Source organism: Vulpes lagopus, chromosome 16 (assembly GCF_018345385.1).
Source record: "Vulpes lagopus strain Blue_001 chromosome 16, ASM1834538v1, whole genome shotgun sequence".
Lineage (NCBI taxonomy): Eukaryota > Metazoa > Chordata > Mammalia > Carnivora > Canidae > Vulpes > Vulpes lagopus.
In genome coordinates, this window is record NC_054839.1 from 1,768,904 (window position 1) to 1,774,027 (window position 5,124).

At 51.7% G+C, this 5,124-nt stretch overlaps 1 non-coding gene across 1 annotated transcript; it reads left to right on the forward strand.

The window, feature by feature from the left end:
• Positions 1 to 4,733: 4,733 nt before the first annotated feature.
• LOC121477198 lies at positions 4,734 to 4,840 on the forward strand. The gene has a single exon (XR_005984129.1). It is a non-coding gene; the product is annotated as a U6 spliceosomal RNA (small nuclear RNA).
• Positions 4,841 to 5,124: the final 284 nt, after the last annotated feature.

Below are 5,124 nucleotides of genomic sequence, written 5' to 3' on the forward strand. Positions count from 1 at the left end.
CCCCCATCAGGCAGAAGGTGTGCCAGCTGGGCAGCTCCCTACTCTACCCTGATGCTGCCCATTGAGCCCCGACTGTGCGACTCTGGCATCTGATGGGGCCAATGAATCTCTACTCCTCTTGGGTGTGGATGCAGGGTTGGTTGATACAGCTCCTCTGGCAGATATGGGGCAGGAGTAATCCCTGGAAACCTGAGTGTGGGTCTGGGCTCACCCTGGCCCACCCTGCTTAGTGGCAGGCTTGTCAACTCTCTTTCTCACCAGGACTGTCTCTCACGCCCCAAATACACCTGCTGGCCTCCACCCTCTAACTCATATCACACAGCAGGCAGAAAGGTTCTTTAAAAAATGCAAATTTGATTTCCTTTGTCTCTTTCCTTAAGAGTGCTAAGATTTCCAATCGCTTCTGGTGGCAGGGAAGCCCAGTCAATGCCCCCAGCATGCCCTGTGGTCTGCCACATGCCCCTCTCATCTCCTGGCACCCTGCACTGGCTTCCTGATGCCCCAACCCCAGGCACCTGCAGCAGGAGATGCCCCCTCCCTCCCCTCTGTTGCCTTGCAGCTCTTTCTCCTTCAGGCCAGCTCGAGGGTCATCCTTCAGGGACTGCCTGGCACACTCAGGCAGCATTCAGAGTACAGTTAGTTGTGTGTCACTATCTGTGCAAATATTGTGATGTGTGAAATGTAGATGCTGTGAGGATGGGAAAGTTCCCCCTCCTTTGTCGCTGCCTCACTAATGCCCACCACAGTCAGTGCCGAGAGCTGTGCATGGGAACTGAATTCTGAGTGAGTGGAATGTATGAATGGCAGGGACTGATAATGAAGCATCAGCCAGAAAGCCCTGGCTTCAGGGATGAGCTCAGCCACACGCTTTTGGACATCTCTGCGACCTCGTGTGGTTGGCGTCGGGCGTGAGCAGACACTGGCTCATCGGAGTGTCTTATTTCACCTCCAGCCAGTGGAGCAGGCTTGGAACTATGCCCACAGCAACAAACGTCACTACCTACAGGCAGGGCTGCTGCGGATCTGGCCATGTGGGCAGCCCTGAGACAGGCTTCTGTGCAGCTACCCTGGCCCCAGACCTCTTTACGAAGGTCTAGATGACCCCATAGGCCATAGCATGACTCTGAGGCTGCTGGAATGGAGGGTGGGATGGGGGGCCAAGCAGGGGCAAAGATCTGACCTTCTGACCACCTGGAGTGGGGGGTGCAGGAGCCAGGTTCTAAGTCTGTTTACCATGAGGGGAAGAGTCGAGGCTGAAAGGCCAGCTGTATTTGAGGCTATCTATGGGCACCCGTGACTCCTGTCCTGTTGTCCCTATTCTGGGTAGAGGCCTAGGCCGCGGTCCTCAGGGTACTGGGAACTCGTGACCAAAGCAAGTTCTTGGGTTCCAATGGAGGGAATGCATTCACACATTAGGGCAGGAAGTGACATGTCCCTGAAGACCCAGAAGAACTGCAACCCGTGTTTACAAGTCTGTCCTGCTGTGCTGTTTGTGACACGGGCCATGGCTTCCTTTGGCACCAGAACCAAACCCAAGAACCAAAAACACTCGCTCAACTCCTGCTGAATGAAGAGCAGAGACGGAGGCCACCCCCTGCCCAGGGTCTGCTCTGGGACCTGATGATCCACATCAGAGAATGTTCTAGTAGCTTGGAGATGCCTGGAGCAGTTCCTCATTGGTAAACTCAGAGGGGGATTAGACTCAGGCTTTCTAGGAGTGCCCTGGAGTCCTGGGGGCCTGTGATCGCATGTGGGGAGGCGAAGCAGGGGCCATACTCTGAGCAGGTTTATCCGTTTCGCTAGCATATAAGTGTCCAGCAGACTTGGCTGGAACAAAGACACCACCCCACAAAGAGGCCACAGGATTTCCAGGGCTCCTTCCATCCACAGCTTCTATGACCCACCCCCTCTCCCTGGGCAAGGCTTTCTGCTCCGTTCCCCCAGAGAGTGGCTGGGGCCATGTCCTACCAGTGAGGCCTGTTCTGAGGCAGTGGCCGGGACCCAGGACAAGCCTGGCCAGGGCTGCCTGGGTTCTCAGGACCTGGCTGAACCCCAGGGATCCCAGTGCCTCTCCGCTGTAGGTACTGGATGCCAGTCTGTTCACTCAAGACTGAGCCCACATGGCCTCTGTGAAAGGAGAAAGTGGGCCTTACCTGACAAGGGAGACCAATTCAAGCTCTAGTCAGGCTAACGGATGCCCCCCTTCAATAGAAGGCTCTGGATGGCTTCCTGGGGTCTCCATTTGATTGTGCATTTCAGGCTCTGTCACAGAAGACAACGTAACACCCTTTCATGTGTAAATGACCTTGGACAATAAGAAATGCTCTGTGTGCCTCCCTCTCTCTGCACCTGCTGCACCATCCCATTCTCCCTTGTTCCCTGGAGGTTCTCATCAGAGTTCATGTGGGACTGTGTCCTACAGATGTTGCAAACACCAGCCACGCAGTCCAAATGTGTCTCCAAATGAAAAAGCAGACACCGAGGAGAAGGTGATGGCTTAAAAATACCAGAAGCTAGAGAGACGTAAGTAGGAGGTATTTATCATGTCTTTCTGTGCCTAAAAGTTCTGAGGGCCCCAGGACTGGTCCACAGGAGCCTCACAGTAAACTGGCACTGGTGACCCCTGAACACATGAAGGGGGGGAGGCACTGCCAGGACCACACACTGGTCCCTGTAGCCAGGACGGACAAAGGAGCAGACCTCAGTCAGGAGCACAAGGGCTCCAATCCCAACTTGCCTGTGCATTTGCTGCTTCTCCTTGGCCAGTTACTGAACTCCTCTGAGCTTTGGGTGCTCATCCTCAAAGTGACAGGGCATGTGAGGACTAGCTCTGAATGCCAGCAGGGGCTGATCCAAGGGTGGCTCCCCAACCTTCTCCCTGTAACTTGCCTTGTGAGCTGGATGACCACTGGTAGAGGGAAAAACAGAAGGGCAAAGCTCAGAGCAGAATCTAGAGTCAGACTGAGGTGATTTCCGCAGAACCCCTGCATTTCCCCCTGTTGTTCCGAGGCAGCAATGGGAAGACATAGGACTCAGGTACCATGGCTTTTTTTTTTTCAGGTAAGAAGAGGTAAAAAGGAAGGCAAAATCAATGTGCTTTTTGGTTCAGTATACATTCCAAACAGCCTTAAGCTGAGAGTGATGAATGAAGACCATTCAGGTGGAATTTCAGTTAGACACACAGGTATAGAACATAGCTCCGAGGAGCAAAGTGCCTGAGAGGCACTGGGCTCCTTGATACCAGGTAAAGGGGGAAATACCTCTATGGGCCAGTGCAAATACATTCTTACTTTTTTCCTATGTAATCTTTAACCATTTCTCACAATTATTGCAAAGTCCACACAGATAATTAGGGGATAGGAAATAATTAGATACTAAAAATCAGTCACGGTTTTCAGCTAATTGCAAAAAGACAACCATCCTTGGTCCTGAATTATTCACACTAGTCAACTGTCTGAACGCCAGAAAATGCTGTAAAGTGCCAGAAACTCAGCTGAGCCATCACACCTCCACAGTGTGTCCATCTAAACAGTATCCTTGATTCTTCCTTTAAACTTTAAACAAATCTTATCAGTGACACATACTCTGAGTCTAACTACTCAGCCTGGCTTATGACCAACACCGCTGAGCCCAGCACCCCCGCCCCAGTCCCCAGGGGCCCTCTGGGGACGTTTTAGCTCTGGCCCTTCTGTTCATCCTCCCATTTCTGAATATTATGCTTATACCTCTATGTTTTGATGTCTGAGCTCCGGCTTCACCTTCTGACTTCCTGTGATGGGAAGTGAAGGCTGGGCTTTCAGATCTGCCCTCTGTGGTGCCCCTCCCCATCCCGTGCACCCACTGCCATGGGTCACACTTAGCAGGTCCATATTCCAGGGGGGAAATGACATTTCCTGACAATGTAAAGCTTTGTTAGCAGCAGAGCCAGAGGCTACTTTCGTCCTTCCTGCACGTCACTGATTTGCCCGGTCACGGTGGTGATATTTCATGCACCCATCACTAACTCATGCCTCCACTCTGTAGGAATCGTGAGCGTCCTCTCAGGGCTCTCCCAGCCCACCCTGGGTGCTCCCTGTCACCCTGGGGGCCCCTTCTGCCTCTTTCCTCTTGAGAACCCAGTTTCCTGAATCTGTGTCATTGTCTGTGTTGGCTTTTGCTCTCATTTTGGTGGCAGATGTCTCCCAGCAGCCCATAAAAAGAGTGGGTGGGAGATACTTTTATTGAGCAATTATGTGTCTGAAAATATAGTCTGGCTTGAGAGTTTGCTTGAGCTAAAATTCTAGGGAGGGAATTATTTTTCTCATAAAATTTTATCTCCTACTTTCAAATGTTCCTGTTGAGAAGCACTCTGATTGTGATCCCTTTACTTATTTGTTTTTAAATCTAGGTGTTTAGAGTCTTTTCTCTTGGGTGCACCAGTTTCTCCAGAGAAGAACCCTCCACCCTCCAACTTGCTTGAGGTCAAAACTACTCCCTGTCCTCGATCCAAAAGACCAGAGGGAAAAGGGGCTAGGGACTCTGATGGCTGCGTAGACCATCCCTGAGTCCTCCAGGGCCTGTCCCCCCACCGCACGCTGGCCCCCGGCTCCTTTCTGCAGCCACACATCCAGCCCTCTCACTACTGTATCATTCACCCCTCACACACCAGATTTCTGGCCCCTAAACTTCTGTCCCTATTGCCTTTTCCTCATTCTCCTGCCCTTGTGGGTGTGTGTCCTTTAAAACAATATAGCGTGCTCGCTTCGGCAGCACATATACTAAAATTGGAACGATACAGAGAAGATTAGCATGGCCCCTGCGCAAGGATGACACGCAAATTCGTGAAGCGTTCCATATTTTAAAAAAAAATAAATAAATAAATAAATAAAACAATATAGCTTGGCTGTCATTTTACAGAGGTTTTAGGAGAGGGCAGTGGGTAAGTATGTGAGTTCCAGTCCCTGCGTGATCAGGGGCTTCTCAGGTGGCAGACAACTTGAGTCATGCAGAGTAGCCATCCCACAGCCTCATCCCTGACATAAACACAGACAGAGAGGAAGGAGCGCCCTGATGCTCTGGGACAGTGGTGCCCCTCAGTCGAGCACTTGTTGGAGGCCCTGCACCAGGCAGCCCTGTGTCTACTCC